Genomic DNA, 17219 nt, shown 5'->3' with positions numbered 1-17219 from the left:
TTAAGACATTGACGTATTTCAAAGAGAGTACACACTTTATAAATATGTCAGGCTGGGTGGCCCCGACTGCAAGCAATCGCCCAGCACAAGAACTTAAATCCTAAGTGAGATATTCATTCAGGGAAGGGCGTGGTGGCAGCAACAAGAAAGTCATAAACAGTGCTGCTCTAAGAAGCCCTTGATTTGTGTGGACGCTGAATCTCAACTCATCATTTTATGGTAATTACTGAGTCTTTATGGGACACACTTGGACTCATTAAAAACACACTAATTACATTTTGATTCTGTAATCAAAACAGGAGTGAATTTGTGATGGAGTGACTAAGAATGGCGAGAGAGACCTCATATGTCTGTGCCCTGCTGCCACTCACAGGACTGTTGATGAAGGCACAGGGCACCATCTTGTCTGCTTGGCTCTTTGGGAGGCACAGACCCTTGACCAGGTCGACGGGCTCTGTGAGTGTGGTCTAGAAAGACAAGTGCAGTATGAGTAATATCTTAGTACCATGGGAGGGGTGCTGGGCTGATTACCTAAGAACCTGGTCTGGGGCTCAGCTTTTGCCCTTTACCGCCATCTTGGTTACAGGGGAATTCTACAGCAGCAGTTTCTTATTCACCAGCAAACTTACAGCCGCAACATCTCTCGAGGGTCTCACCCTCCCATTCCTGATGGCAGAATCTGCCTCAAATCCCCTTACCCTCCTTCACCGGGAGAGTTATTTCCTCTGGAAATGATGTCCACTTTAGACGCCCACATTTCAACATCCTCTCAGGCCAGATTAACAGCGGCCATATTCACAGACCAGGGGTGCACACACAATTTCTGGTCCAACTTATCGATGGTAGTTCTAGCTAACACCCCAACAGCAACTCTGGCAGTGACTTATGCTGACAGAAGAATGTAAGAGACCTTACAAATTTTTCCTTTTATACCTTCAAATATCTAAGACTTTTATGGGACACAGGGAGTCATGTGATATGATTTTTTTCATGGCTTTTTCTAAAGGGCTCATCTTAGGGTTAGAGAACCGCTGGCAGTGAAGTTAAGTTTCAAGATGGTGCTGACCCCAACACTGAGCTGCTCTTACTGGCCTTGGTGTTCTACCCAGAGGCAATAAAGTGTGTGTCTCTCTCTCTAAATGGATTGGTAAATTTGGGTGTTAAATTGTTTCAAGAATCATTTTGAAGGCTCTGATCTTCCTTATCTTGAAGCAATTGTGTGGAAAAGCGAACTTTATAGCCTTGAAGGACAATAAGGGTGACTCCAGCTAAATTAAATAACTCAGAACCAAGTGGGAAGAGAAAGAAAACTTTTTTGAATGGGGAATTTACTTTTCCTTCCGAATCCACTCTGTGTATGACTGGAACTAGGCTGCTACCTTCACTTTGGATCAGAAAATAATTTATTTCAAAAACTCCTTTCCTTACTCATTTCAATATGTTTTGAGTTTCCCTGCTGATCTGTATACCCTGGAGACCACAGCATCGTGTGTGTGTGTGTGTGTGTGTGTGTGTGTGTGTGCATGCGTGTGTGTGTGTGTGTATTCCTGGGGGGATTGGCTAGATTTCATGTGCATTTTATCTCAGACTTAAAATAGACTTTGTAGTCAAATGCAAGTAAAATATTATCTGCTTCTTCCTCTCCTCTATTTTGATTTTAGATCATACCTAAAAAAGATATTAGTTTTGGTATTTATGTTACTATGCATTATCAGTTCAAAATTGTGGATGTCCTATGTGTTGAAGACTGGGTTATTGTGTATAAATGTGTGCGTGTGTATTTAAACAATGGCTATTATAGCTAATGAGCCCTTGATCTACAGAAAATGTGAAATGATGAACTCCAATACTGAAAGAACAATGAAAGTTGTGGATCACACCTGGGGTTGTTAGGTGCTAATCTTGGCTCCAGATGGCTCTGATCAGCTGGCATTAGCCTGCCACTGGGTTGGGCAAAGGACCAGCCAGGACCCCAGACAGGTTAGAGCTCTGAGGTTTCTAAACAGAAAAACTGGAGAAATCACCCCCAGGCTGTTGGTGTTTGAAGGTAAACATGAATCTCCTGGAACATGGACAGATTCACAGGAGACCTACCTTGCGATATGCACTTGCGTATTTTAAAGTTGTACAGATTTAATCACTGAACAAAACAAAACAAACTATACTGCCTTTTCTTTTCAATAAAACTAGCTATCTTCAAAGGTAGAGAATCTGCTCTAAATTCCCATCCTCTGCATCTGGTATTCTGTTAGAAGCTTTCTTTGTGAGCATCTGTGTTCATTCTGGGCCCAGAATTAGAGTTCTCCTGCATCTGGCTGTTTTCCTGTGAATGTCGTAGAGACAACAATTGCTTCCTTCCCAGCAATTATTCTCAGAGAGCCTTCAAGAAGACTGAAAGCAGAAAGGTATTTAATAAGAAATATTTAGATGGCAAGAGAACACATGTATGGCTATTAAATAAAAATACCACTTTGAAAACTTAAATCTAAATCATTCTGGTCGATTTCTGGTTGGATTTAGAGTGCTAAATCCCCCTCTATCATTTACCAGAGTTTGTTAGGCTGGCCTGGAGAAAATCCTGTGCTGTGCTTTTTTCCCTCTAATCTGTTCTTTATGTTTTAAACTTACCTGTGATGACATCTGCCATATGACTATTTAAAATTTTTGGTGAGGTCTTGGTTTTTAATATTCCTTTCATGGTTTACCCTTTTCTACCCTGATATCATAGAGATTTGACTACATCTTCCTTTAGTACTTTTGAAGTTTCATCTTTCAATACATTTAAATTTACTTTTTTTTTTTTTTTTACATCGAGGCCTATAATCTCTTTGGATATATTTTTTAATTTGTAGAGGTAATATTTTATTTTTTCAAATGCAGATGCAACACCATTGATTTTTCCCTCCCCCATTAGCTCCTCACATCTCCTGTTAATATACCAAGTGCAAATATGGATCTATTGTTAGACTCTCTATCCTGCTTTTTAACCAGTGTGATAAACCAGCGCTTCTTCTGCACACTCTAACTACACAGCTTGTGCCTAGTGAAGAGAGCACACACAGTCCCTCATACATGGTACATGGGAACCCTAGATAAGCAGGATGAGACATAAAGCTGACAACAGCAAATTCCAGCAGACGCCCTCCAGCAGAGAGACCCCCCCAAATTCCAACAGTAGCCTGACCCTGTAAAGACCCTTGCTCCCATTCTGAGGTGCGGCTCTTGGCCAGCAGTGAGTAGCCACCTCACAGACTTCCACTAAAGCCCACTTCAGGCTGACACTCGGCCTCCTCGCTATTCTAACATTCTGGTACCAAACCCAGGACTGCTCCTCCTCTCTTTCCTAACACCTAGTAAGTCTGCTCTCTGGTCAAGAATTATTTCCATTCCCCCCATTCTCTTAGATGCCTGTTTCTATGAGCGGTAGAAGGCACCTGTAGTTTCCGAGAGGGCTCTTGTTGCCATAAAGACAACAAAGACAACCGCTCACAGCTCCTGTCTCTACCCAGGCGTGCTGGTGTTGAAATAGCTGGGGCTGACATAAGCAGCTAATTGGAAGTTGAAAGATGGACAGAAAGAGTGATGGCTACTAAACTGACCTCCCCACCTGAGGAGAGAATGGTTACTCTACGAGCTTCCATCCCAGGGGAGACGCAAGGCGCCCCTGCACACAGTGGGAGCTTCCATGGTCATCATTACTGGACAGCCTGGCTTAAAGAGAGACGCGCCTCTGGCCCGTTGTATTTCATGAAGGCTGTGAAAGACCAGTGTGCAAGTGAAGGGGAAAATTAGGAAGACATTAAGCCTCCGTTGTGTCTAAAAAGGGAGAGTTTGAGGTTCTTCTGGGAACTCGGATAAACAGCTGTCACGAAGTAGACTCAGGCACCTCTGAGACGCGGGGTCTGCCCCAGGGAGGAAGGTTCAGGGGCTGGAGGGAGAGTCTCCATGGCGGCTGGAAAGGTCACCGAGACCTGGCACAAGCAGCCAGCAAGGGGCAGGGGGCTCCGCGGCCAAGAGCCGCTGGCTCCGCCTCGCCGGCACCCCGGCTCTGAGCAGCCTGCTGCCAACTGCCCACACGCGGCAGGTTCTGCTCTTGGGGGTGAGTCCGGGCGGGGCTGGGTTGGTGTTGAGTTGAGGAAGACAACGCAAAAACATACTCTTTGGCTAAAAATGCAGAAGTGGGAGACTAGATCATATAAATCAGAAGGGAAAAGACAACTATCCTGCGATTTTACTCAGAAGTGGAGAATCAAGAAAGAAAGCAACAGACAAAACCGCACCAAACTCAGATGCAGAGAACAGAGGGTGTCCACAAGGCCGGGGGGCTGGAGCGGGCGTGGCCAGTGGAGGGGGCTACTGTCCATGCGTGGAAACCAGACTCGTGGCGCTCAGGAGGGAGTGTATCCACATCACAGAGCTGCACTCCTGCAACCGATTCCACACTGTGAGCCAAAGCGAGTTCAGTAAAACTTTATTGACACAGGACAGGGCTTGATGGAACAAACTCATGCTGGTTGTCGAGCATGAGAGGGAACATGGTTGTTGTGCTTGTTTCTTTCTTTTCAAGAAGTAGATTTAAAGAAAGAGCAGAAAAAGGAGTAACACTTATATTTATGATAGTCTCACGAAGAGGAAGGGGAGAGATAAATGAAAACATGTAGTCTCATTTCATAGTTGAATGAAGCAAAACCGAGTCTGGGAGACGCTCTCAGCTGCGCCTGCACCACTCCCTGGAACGCTGTTTATCCCCTTTTGCATTCATAACCCAGGATGCTGAGAGGCAAGAACTTCCCCCTTTGAAACAGCCACCCTCTTCTGCAGCCGGCCCTCTCTGCCCTTCCGGCCCAACCACTCTCGCTTGGGACCAGGCAAGATCTCAGTGAGTATAAAAACCACGACTTACAAAAGGAAGCCCAGACCCAAGATGCGACCTCTGTGGCCAGGTCGAAAAGCACATCTGTTTTATTTTGCTTTCCATAAAAAGACTTGCTTTTAAAATAAATTTAGCCCTGGGACCTACCATGCTGAGAGAGAAATCTTTATGCTTAGTTATTTTAGTCCAATTATAAAAAATTAATATGTTCCAAGGGTACACGTGATGACCAGACATTTCATTTGGGGATTTTTTTTTCTCCTGTCAGCACACTTTCCATTGAGCATTGAACAGATTCAGAGTTAACAGCTTTATGAAGCTAAGCAGAGGGATAAAAATAAGGTATAGCAACTGTTACGTTGTATTTCTCAAACCAGTCAGGGGTCCTGCAAGCTCTCGCACATACAAGGTTGCCGGAGTCAAAAAACACTAAAGAGAAAAATGATGGTGGGGAGCCGGAAAGGAGTAAGTGGTTTTAAAATGATTGTGAACAAAGATTCTGTTCCTACCCTATTAAATGAAAGATGATATTCTAAAACGACGCTTTCCTGTTAACTGCAAGTCACACGACAGGACTAAAGGCCAAGAGCACAGTAAAATCCACGGGATATTAATAATCACTGGAAAAGCAGGATGCAAGTTCATCAGTAACCTTGAATCATACTTCAGAATATATTCTCTCAACCCTGATTGAAAGTAATCTTGTAAACAATTTCGGTTTCACAATTTCCACTTGCAATTGACCAAAAGGTGACATAAAATCCAATTCTGAACGGATGCAAATAAACACAGACTATTAAGCTCGCCTGAGTATGTTTTAAAAGTAAGATTTATCCACATCTCTTAAATGAAAAGAATGACTGCATTCGATTACCAGTTAATATAATTTCCAAACTGGATGGTCAGACATACCCAAATGCCCTACCAAAGTCAGCTCTAAAACTCATGAAATAAAACAAACCACCACTCACGTCTCTGCGCTCGCCTTGCAAACTTAAATGTGGCAGGGAAGGAGGGTAACAACCAGAGAGAGGACCCAGTGTTCCTGCTATCGGGGGTTGGGAGGTGCTGTGGCTGGGGTAACAGGTGGGCTCTTCAGGTCTGGGGTTCGCTGTCCAGCTGCCCCATCATATACACTAGTCACTGGCTCTGGACACAAGTCCTGCGTTTGCATGTGGTCATTCAGATCCAAGGGCGTGACTTCAGAACCGGTTATTTTCCCGATATCTCTGGCATTGCCTGTCCTCTTAGGAAAACAGCCACCACCCCCTTGGCTCAGACCCCTCCTCCCGGGCTTTGGAGGTACAGCTCCTTAATATACTACAAACTCAGCCCTACACATTGGCTTCCACCCATGGTGAAATCTCAGAGGTGGGTCGTTTTTCAAGAAATATTTATTTATGCATACAGGAACTGGGGTGTGGACTAGAGGTGTAGGGGCTGAGAGGATTCATCAGAGATAGACAGGGGAGCAGAACAGGCGGATCCACTAAAACACACTGCTGAGGAGGCATCAGGAAGACAGGAGAGGTCTACTGCACCGCGTGGGTCAGCTCCCTGGCTGGGGATCGAACTCGTGTTGCGGTGGCTGTGGACAGCTTCATAGTGCTGAGACTTAAGCCCTTGCACCACCAGGGGGTCCAGTTAGTAGTTTTTGATAACTAAGACTGGGTACTTCATAGAATCTCAGAAAGAAGCAACACACCAGTTAATCTTGTGCTTTGCAGGCACAGCTGAGTCCTGGGCAAGCCCACAGTCCACCAGGTGGAGGGACAGAGGCTCAAGTGGAGAAAGAAACCAGGACAGCGTGAGCCGTGGGGGGTCAGGTCAGTCAGGTCCGCTCTAGGCCCGCCCACCCAGTGCCCACTCCGGCGCTATGCGATGCGGAGTTAACTAGTGAGAACAATGAGTCGGCCCAAATGCAGTTGGACAGACCAGGCAGGCTGAGACGCCCTGGCTAGCGAGGACCCTCCTCAGAGGGAAAAAGGGCAGAGCGCAGGGGTCCCCCTCCCAGCAGGGGGAACGTTCCCAGCAGCCTCCCCTGTTATTTCTGAATTGAGAAAGCTTTTCTGTGTTTACTTTTAAATTTCAGAGTTTAGCGGTGACACGGTTTATTTTACTCCATGAAATCCTGAAGCGATTGCTTGAGCACAAAGAAATGACTTGGGTTAGGCATCTGTTTTGAAAGAATGATGATTTTTGGTCAATTTGCAAGCCTGGGCCTGCCAATTCTCCTGAGCTTGAAAGTTGTTTGACTTATTGCACACTATCTGCAATCATATTTATGCCACTTGTCTATGTCTTAGCGTAACTTGAGCTTTCTTTAAAATAGGATTTAGCTACGACTGCCCAGGGGATTTCAACCATCTTGACCAGTCCTTGAGGTTTTCTCCGTGAAAGACATAGGGGTTATAGCCACTCAGGTGGGGCGCTGAGAGAGGGGAGCTCTGGGTGGGGCAGCAGCTGTTTGGGGCAGCAGGACACAGTTCATTTCTCCTACTTTAAAAACTTATCTTTGGGAAGTAGCTGTCTTTAATAGAATCCTTCTTTTTTAATAGATGGCTAAATATAATATAAAATGAATGCAAATTATATTTATCTCTGATGGTGCTTCTTCCACCCCCCTTTTATTTATTTTTTTACTTTACTTTATTATTTTTTTAAAGATTTATTTGTGCATACAGAACTGGGGTACAGGTCAGAGGCTCAGGGAGGGTGAGAGGCTTCACCAGAGACAGAGTGGGGAACAGAACAGGCAGGTCGACAAAGTCCACTGCTGAGGGGAGCAGCGGGCGGGTCAGGAGAGGTCTGCTGTGCCATGTGGGTCACCTCCGGGGCAGGCGGGGATCGAGCTCATGCAGAAGTGGCTTTAGCTTCTCAGTGCTGTGCTTTAACCCGCTGCGCCACCAGGGAGGGCCTCTTCCACCCTTGATACGTGCTGCTGAATGTTCTTATAATAATAAAATTTAAACCTTGAAAAGTCTGCCGAGATTATGCAGGAATTGACTTTGAGATGTCAATTTAAATTGGTTCTTCTGCCATTTATTAGTAATTCAATTCTGTGTAATTAGTTATGGGATTCTTAATAATTCAAACTAGAGAAAAATACAGTCTTCAAACATCTCCAGATCATCAAAACTCCTTGTAAACACACCAACCTGTCTTAAGAGTTAAAAACTCCATTGTTGGGCCCTACCTGGTGGCGCAGCGGGTTAAAGCACTGCACTATGAAGCTGAAACCACTGAGGCATGAGTTTGATTCCTGCCTGCCCCGGAGGAGATCCACATGGCGCAGCAGACCTCTCCTGACCCGCCCGCTGCTCCCCTCAGCAGTGTATTTCATTGATCTGCCTGTTCTGCTCCCCACTCTGTCTCTGGTGAATCCTTTCACCACCCTGCGCCTCGGCCTGTACCCCAGGTCTGAATGGATAAAAAAAAAAAAACAAAACAAAACTCCATTGTCTTAGTACATGAATTTGAATCATTACAGCATTTCAAAGCACTATTTTCTTCATGCAGACTTCCCCTTTATAAAATCTTTTAACCCCTTTCTTTGTATTTTTATTTGTCCACTTGTAAACTTTGGCACAAAGATTATAAAGATTTTTCCTGGACTACAACCTGCACACCAATCAAGCAACATTGACTTGGTGAAGCGTGCAATGATATAAAGATCATAGTGACTTGATGTGTTCTACGCGTGAAAAGATGTTGCCTTTAATTTCCTTTACATTTTGACGATCAGTAATCTCTTTGGTCTGCAAATATCAGATCGCTAGCAAATCGAAGAAACACGTGGCTGGGATTGTAAGCCACAAATCAAACATGTCAGACAGACTGACAGTTTTATAGACTGTGCTCCACATTTTGTTAAGGGAGAAAAGGATTTTTTAATGATATTCTCATTATGAACTCACTCAATTTTTAAAGCTCTCATCTCTGATATCTGCAGTTTAGTGCTATGCCTCATGAAGTACCTCAGATCTCAGCAAGTATTTCATGTTGTTAAAAGAAAGGGGTGGAGAGTGCAGGAGTTAGCAGGGGCTTTACTGTCCCCCTCCCATGGCCCTGTTTTAATCTCCTTTCATTCTGGACTCGGAACGAAGGTTTCATTTGAAGCGGGCCTTCGCGGTGTAAAGGACATTTGTATCTGATTTAAATTTTAAGCAGAGAATGACCACACTTGTTTCTGTGTGTCACTGCCCCATAGGCTCTCTTGTCCTATGAATATTTTTTTAATCACTAAAGATCGACTCGATTTGGAAAGGCTACATTGTGATTCTGACAATGTGACTTTCTGAAAGACACAGAACTATGCAGATAGTGAAAAGATCCGTGGTTCACAGGGTTGGGGCGGGAGGGGGGATTTGCTGGATTGGAAATGCTCTGATGACACTACTGTGGGTACACATGTGATCACACACCTGTCTGCACCCCCAGAATGAACAAAAGTAAAAGCGAACTCCAAAGCCGGCCATGTGGCCTGGGTGATGATGTGCTGAGAAAGACTCATCCCGCCGGCTGGGGGTGCTTTAGGTGGGGTGGATGAGGGGTTCTGTAAAAAGCTGGGCTTTCCACTCAATGTTGCTAGGACCCTAAAACTACTGAAAGTCTACAAAAATCTACCCTAACGTCTACTAAAAAAAGTAGAATGAGCTTATTGTATTATGAGAAGTACATATCTGGACAAGCAACTTCTTGGAATTTCTTCTATTTTCAAAAGGCCACCAATGATTGGGACCACAGGAACAGAAAGAAAAGGGGGAAATTCAGCTAGAGACGCGGCCTCCCACCCAAGGGCGCAGGAGCTGCTGCGGAGTCAACGAAGGAGGCTTGGGGGCGTCTCTGGGGCTCAGGGGGCACCGGGGACCCCGCCCCTAGAGACCGGGACCTCGGGGCTGGTGAAAGAACAGATGTACTGACACCCTTGGCTGGTCGCGGCAGGAGGCGCCGGGGGCCAGTGTGGAAAACCTGACCAAAGCCTCAGGTCCCAGAGAAGCAGCTGGCGACCCCCTGGTGGAGGTGACCGGGACCGGCTCGCCCACCCAGACCCCTCGAGCATGACCCGAAGCGTCATGGGGACGCAGACACAGCATGTACAGTTCACACTCGCTGACCCCTGAGTGTGGCCCTTGGACAAGGCCGCTGGACTCTGCCCCAGTGCGGCCCAGCCGGTGTTGACTGCGGCCTTTGGTTTACTGTCCCTGTTCTTCCTAGAAGTGCTGGGATCTCCGGGTCTCCCCAGTCCATACACCGTTTCATCCTGGTTCAAGAGGTGCTGGAGACGCCTTCTCTGCCCGCCGCCGTCAGCGGCTTTCACACACTTCCCACCGTGCTCACGGCTTCCTGCCACAGTCCAGTCTGTGTCAGCCCAAGGTCATCGCGCCTCTGTGTCTCCTGGGCTACATTTCAGGGCCACAACTAACCTGTAACGCTGGGGAAGGGATTCACGCACTGGAAAGTGGTCTTCCCGCCTCCCTCTCCCCTCCCTCTCCTGCCCACCCCCTCCTCCCTTTCTCTTCCCCCTTCTCCTCCCTTTCAGTCTTCTTTACTTCCTCCCTCCCTTCAGCTTTTCATTACTCCTCACATAGACTGTTTTTCAGACGTTTGGCCCTCGCCCCCACTTTGGCTGTCCAGTGCTGGACACACTGTTCAGTCGTGGTCTAGTAGTGATGCTGGCTGCAGGCTCCTGTGACCTGGACACTTGACGGGGGTGACGTGAACTGTATTTTACTTTGTCATGACGTTGGTGGCCACAACCTGAGCTTACACAGACCCGGGATGCGTTAGACACACAACTTACTGTCCCCCTCCTTAGTAGCCACTCCCCAGTCCCTTAGCTTCTCCTGTCTCTGCACTTGGCCTTCAGAGTGGGTGGAGCAGGCTGGCAGGTGCTGGGACACACTGGGAGGGAAGTGAGGATTTCCAGGCTTGACAATCTACCTCAGTGGCCTGCACCAAGACCCTGGGGCAGACCAGTGACAGGGACACCTACCATGGAAGAAAATGTACCACTAGAAAAAATTCCAAACTGCCATTTGCTGTGAGAGCTCACAGGGGCAAGTTCCCAGGCCAGCCTGAACAGCTCCTGGAAAGCTCATTAGCGTCTGGAACTTAAGGCTAAGAGGCAGTCTGGGCCCTCCAGGGAAGGGGGCTGAAGCTGGGCCGACCCCTCCATATGCCCTGGCCAGACCCGTAGCAGCCGTCACTCAGGTATAAAGGTGGCCTTTCCTGACACTGACCCAGTTAGGAGCGGGACTGAGGCTCCGTCATCATGAAGCCAATCCATACATGTAGAAATGAGAAAGCTGTTCGTAACAAGGAACTCTGGCTGTTTCCTATCATTGTTTTTCTTCCCTGACCACACTTCGTAATTTATTTTCCTCTTGTCTTCATTTTCTTTTCAATATTTGTAATTTGCATTGACATGCATATTTAAAATGCAACAAGGATTAAATGTGATTATTATAATGCTTTTGGTACTAGAAATATATACTCTGGACAGTCGACAGTGGGGATAATTTGTATATGGCTAATTGGGACTTGACAGGATTATTACTAACAATTTTCTCTGGAGGTTTTTCTTTCCCTGGAAGGGTTTATCAATTCTCTTTGATTTGCAAAATGTGTCAAATCCCTCCCGCTTCTCAGTGTTACCCTGTGTTGTCATCAATGAAGCCCCCTCCCACGTTTATAACCCACCCGTGCACATAGTAGGCACTCGTATAGACGCGCACATAGTAGGCACTCGTATAGACTCGCTAAATAGACCCACTTCATTCCTAATGCACCTTGTCTATTGCTCCTCCTGTTAAGCTTATAAGAGTCGAACAACACAAGTTTAAGAAAAGGAACACTGAATGAATCTGTGAAACTTCACGAAATTCTATGAGTAGATACTATTGTTATTCTCATTTTGTAGGCGAAGAAAGGAGAGTTGGGCAGCTTCCAGAGGCATGGAGCGCAGGGCAGAGGTGGGTACTCTGCGGTCTCTGGTGCTGGCAGCGGGTGGAGCGGGGACTCACGGAACAACTGGTTGAAGGAGTGTGTGGAGTAAGTGACTCTGGAGGGATCTGTTTGATAGATGCTCTTGCAGCGAGGCCCCAAGAAAATAGGATTATTTCCATGAGATGTAGTCAACTGGCCAAAAATCCCCTCCTCATCGTAATAACAACAATAATAGGAATAACAGTGCTTATTATTTTGCAGACATCGCCTTAGCTATGAATGCTCACTGCTAATAGATGAGGTGTCTGCATCACGAGCTTAAACTGCAAAGAGCAGATTGTGGCTGCATTAAGAATTGCCTAGAATGCAGTGGAATAGCGCCTGCTATAAAACAGGGCTATTACAGCTGGGAATCCCAGAAAGCCCATGGGATTTCTCTTTAATTCATTTATTATTATGAAAATAAGAAAATGGATAAAGTCCTCATTATCTAATCATTTCTTGCCTGTCAATTAAAATTTAAGAGAGCAGAGCAGGACACTGTTTGTGACATGGTCATGCCGGTGGGAGAAAGAGGACATTGAAATCTAACTTGCCTCAGGAGATGCCTGTGTTAAGGCTGTCTACCACCTGCCTCTGCTCCCCATGGCTGCCTGCAGGGTCTGGCAAAGCTCCAGTAGGTAGCGAGGAGGAGACCTAGCTGAGGGGCTGCATTTACAAGTGAATGTTCAGAGTTTTAAAAATTCTTATCAGCAGAAGAGCAAGTATCCACAGCAGAGCTGTTACTTTACTGTTGTCATAGTGATTCCCATGACTCGCCAAACACAACACGGGGTGCAGGGGTATGGCCCGAACCCCAGCCCCTTTGTGACTGGGCCGTCCAGAGTGCTGGGAGCTGAGTTTATGGAGCCACGTGGGAGAACTCCGGAGCATGCCCACATGTCTTGGCTGGTGGGCCTGCTTCTCCTTCAGTCCCTCGTCCTTGCAGGTCCTTCTTCCTCAGCACATTCTTTCTGACCACAGCTGGGAAGTTTCTGAGTTTGGAGGCTCTTGATTAGACTGGACATTTTCTCATTTGCATACAGCAGACCTAGCTCCACCCAGGAGACATAATTAAACATGACCGTTCCTGTGCTCGCTGTCCTCGACCTCCCAGCCTGAAGCCCTGATGCAGAGGACACATTTGCTGGGATATGCCAGCGGCAGCTGTGGCATGCACGCTGCAGACCTGTGACATGGTTGCTGCAACTCCGCCTGCCTTTGTATCACCCTCCAGAGTAACAGGATGCCGGTCCTGTCCTCTGGAAGAAGAACAGCAGGACAGACGCTACCTGGCCTGCTCATCCTTCCTAACGACCCTTCCCTTCTTCAGCCACAGAACCTTTGCTATTCCTAAGACACATTCCTGCCCACCAAAAGGCCACATAACCCATCGTCTTTATCGTCAGAGTGACCTAATGACGGGAGGCATCTCCGCTGAAAGGGGGGCTCCGTTTCGCTGCACCTCCTAATGAGGGGCAGAGCCTGGCCGCCAGGTGACGACACGGGACACTTGAAGGGACACACGAGAGACCTAGGGAGGGGGAGGACACGGAGTACTGGGGAGAGGCACACGGGAGGGAGACGTGGAGAAGGGGCCTGCTTATTTCTGGGCTCTGGACTTGCACCAGGGACTTGGAGGACATGAAAGGGGACACGTGGGTGAGACACGGGGGAGGTGACAATGGCTGCTGTTAGCTTGGGTTGTACTTTCGCCCCTTGGTCCCAGACTTGCCTGGCCCCCTCTGCCCCTTCCTTATGGTCCCCGCCAGAAGGTGCCTTAGACTCGTGGCAGGCTTTGGGCAACAGAGGCCCTGGTGTGAGCCAACCCTGTTTGGCTGGGTATTTAATCGTCAGGGCATGGGCCAGGGGGTGTTGTACTGGGGGGCCTATCATCCCTTTTACTGTATGCACACTATTCAAATTCTTTTACACTGATTTGCTTTGTTTTTGTGTGCGTGGATAGCTGGACTCTTTCAAGTATGCAAGTCTGGGTGTTTTGGGCTTCCCTTCAGTCTACCTGTTAACATTACAACTAAATTCCAGCTAGAGAAAAATAAACGAAAGCAGTCTGTAAACTCATTTTCAGAAGGAGAAGTCATCTTCCCCTCCCCCTTATTTATTTCCCACCTGGAATATGACTGTGAGGGCCGGAGCTCTGGCAGCCTCTAAGGATCCCGAAGATGTGGTCAAACCCTGAGAATGTTCACACAGATTGCTGGAAGGAGCATGTGCTTGTGTTGTGATAAACATGCATAACTTTTCATCTTGATAAAGTCACATTTGCTTATTTCTTATTACATGCAGCTCAACTTAATTCTTCACCAGTGGTTTCCAACCCTGGTTGAAACCTTGAAACTGGCAGAATTCGCAAAATCCAGAATGGCCAGACCTGATCTGATCCCCAGAGATTTTTCGTTTAATTAGTCTGAAGCAGGGCTGATCAGTAATTTTTAATATTTCCTAATAATTCTAATTAATATGATTCCAGACAGTAATAGTCACAGTGATAAAGGTACAGAATGTGTATGGGGAACTTCCAGGCTGGGAATTATTGTGGAAGACTGTTGCAGAACTGTTCAGAGCTGAGGCTTAAATGTAGGGGAACAAAATCAACCACATCAAAATATGCCTCCGGCAAAAGGTTGATTTCTCAGGAGGGGCTCTGAAAGGTGAGTGGAGGGCGGGTAGAGGCTGCTTTGAAAAAGCCCTTTAAAAATGAACTTCTGTCAGGTATTACTGGAAGACCTCCTCTCCTGATGTCTTTTCAGTGGAGGAGGAAGAGGAACTTCATCTGCATTCTTTTGTCCACTGTGTTCTCCCTGCTAACTCCCTCACTGGCCTCCCCTGCTCCTTCTCAGGCTCCAAGTTCTAGCTAAACTATCTGACGTGGTATCTGAGGCCACGTGGGTGGCTTAGCTACTGAGTCTCTCCTGCTATGAAACTTCTTTGGTTTTTTTTCTCCAGTGGCATTAAGGAGAAAGCTGAGTTGAAAGACAGTCCAGTATTTGTGCAAGGCCTAGGGGAAATGCCTGGCCTAGCGAAGGAGGGGATGATGGATTTCAATGTCATGGATTTGAACCTTCGCTGAGGTGTGTGATCATCTGCATCAATGTGGCTTCCCCGCCACCCGTAGCTACAGCACACCTCAAAATTGCCACATGAGCACTTTGCTTTAGACTTAAAGATACGCCATTTACTTTGATACCTTTTTTCATGACTGATTTTTTTTTGGGAGGATGCATTTTTCCCCATCCCCCAAAATATAACAGATCTCCTTTTTAAAACATCTTGGGCAGAGAAATGCTGATGGGGAATGGACTGTGTTCGCTCATAATGCTTGTTTGGATCGTAGCTCTGTTTCTCTCAAGATCACTAAGTGATCTATCCTGTTCAAGCCCGTTTAGCATTCTGTTGGTAGGTTGTATCTATCTTGGGAACCACAGCATGCTCTGAACATCTGACAGGCTCACACCTGATTAATCCTTCTCCCTTCCCTGTCATCAATATTATTTAGGGGCAGTGGCCAAACCATATTGACACTTTGCTGACATCTTCCACGGTGCCCAATTACCTTTCTGTCAGGATACAATCCAGAGGTGACAGGGGGCTCTCTGCTGTGCCCAGCAAGTTGGCACTAAAGTATCCCTGAGACAGAATATAATATATCATTTTTATGCTTCTTCTGGAAACTAGGAGAGACATTTCCCTGCCCCCGTTGCCAAGAGGTCTTTTAACTCACAGGGAGGCTCTGTGTTTCGATGTATCCAGCACCCACTTAGCTGAGCTTGGCTGACAGTCCTATTCCACACCCAAGGTGGATTCCTGATGAAAGAGAATGGCAACCCTGGCTGTGCCCCTCAGCCCTGACCCCCTGAGAGGCAAGCCTTCTCTAAATGAGCTAGACTTTCCAGGAACATCCTGCTCGGAGGAAATCTGACCTGTGAATTTCAGTCCAGTAAGTACAAGAAATAAAAGACACAGGGCTGCAAAAGCCCCTGGGAACCTGCGCTGGCTTTGCAGAGGCTCAAACACAGGTTTGGGGATTAAATAGGGCTAAAATGCTAAAATGAAGAGCTATTTATCCAGCTGTCTATATCCACCCTATCTGTCTATCTATCTGATCTCTCCTTCCATCCATCCATCTGTCCACCCATTCACCCACCCACTCACCTACTTATCTATCTATCCGTCTATCCGTCCGTCCGTCCGTCCATCCGTCCGTCCACCCATCCATCCATCCATCCGTCCCCCCACCCACCCACCCACCCACTCACCTACTTATCTATCTATCTATCCGTCTATCCGTCCGTCCATCCGTCCGTCCACCCATCCATCCATCTATCCGTCTGTCCATCCATCTACCCATCCACTCACCTATATATCTATGTATCTATTTATCTATCTGAATGTCTGTCATCTATCTGTCTATCTATCTATCTAAAAACAACCTAATAAAGCTAATGGTCTGCATTAGACCGAAAGGGCATTATTCACATACCTAAAAAGGAAACATCAAAAGCTACCACTGTAATATTTTGTTTTTCACACAACCACACACACACACACATACACACTTATTTGTATATTGACTATTGTTTAGATCAGTTTAGCAGAGAGTTTAGTCACAACTGGTAGCAGTACTCATAATATGGCAACCCTGTAATACACATGCGTAAGACCTTCGTGTGTTGAGTCTGAGAGTTGAGTGTGAGGATACAAAGAGCTTGCAATCCCACGCAGGACCCAAAGATTAAGAGGACAAGTGTGAGTTTCACAGAATTCAGACCAACAGAAAGCATCTTGTATTTTGCATGTGACCCTAAGGCTGATGGCTTGAATGTCCAGTTTCACTGTGCTATGTGGGAGAGAGAAATTCTCCAGTTTTCTAGAACTCTACTAATGGAATTTCTGCTTGGACTTGCTGTTTTTGACTGCTCCAGGAAAAAAAAAAAAAAAACCCTCAGTATTTGCATTTGTTTGTATTCTGGTAAATGCCAACAGTGAGGGTTCAGTCAAACAATATGTTACAATTTTGACAGGAATGTTTCCAAAATGCCTTTGAGAGAGGGGGTTCCTCGACACCTCCTCCCTTGGAGGGGAGATCGTGATGCAAAACTGGATGTACTGCACAGGCTGGGAGAGACTGCTGTCCATAGGAGGCGTCACGGAAACCGGAACCTCAAACAACGGGCCCAGGTACCTAGAACGTGCCACAATGACGACTGTGGCTACAGACAGTCCTGTGCGGCTGAAATCGGGAATCTACTGCTGAATGGAATTCATGTTGGCACGACCAGTCAGCCTGAGCAAGTGCTCGTCCTCCCTGAATACAGGGAGGGCCTGGGAGGGGCTCACT

At 46.7% G+C, this 17219-nt stretch overlaps 1 protein-coding gene across 1 annotated transcript in view; it reads right to left on the bottom strand.

The window, feature by feature from the left end:
• CNTNAP2 (contactin associated protein-like 2) overlaps positions 1 to 17219 on the bottom strand; it is a 1046635-nt gene that overhangs the window by 296419 nt on the left and 732997 nt on the right. The window lies entirely within an intron of this gene.

The sequence above is a fragment of the Condylura cristata genome, unplaced genomic scaffold (genome assembly GCF_000260355.1).
Source record: "Condylura cristata isolate star-nosed mole 26May11 unplaced genomic scaffold, ConCri1.0 scaffold00042, whole genome shotgun sequence".
Classification (NCBI taxonomy): Eukaryota; Metazoa; Chordata; class Mammalia; order Eulipotyphla; family Talpidae; genus Condylura; species Condylura cristata.
Note: the sequence above shows the minus strand (reverse complement) of the source record. Positions and strands in the feature narration are given on the sequence as shown.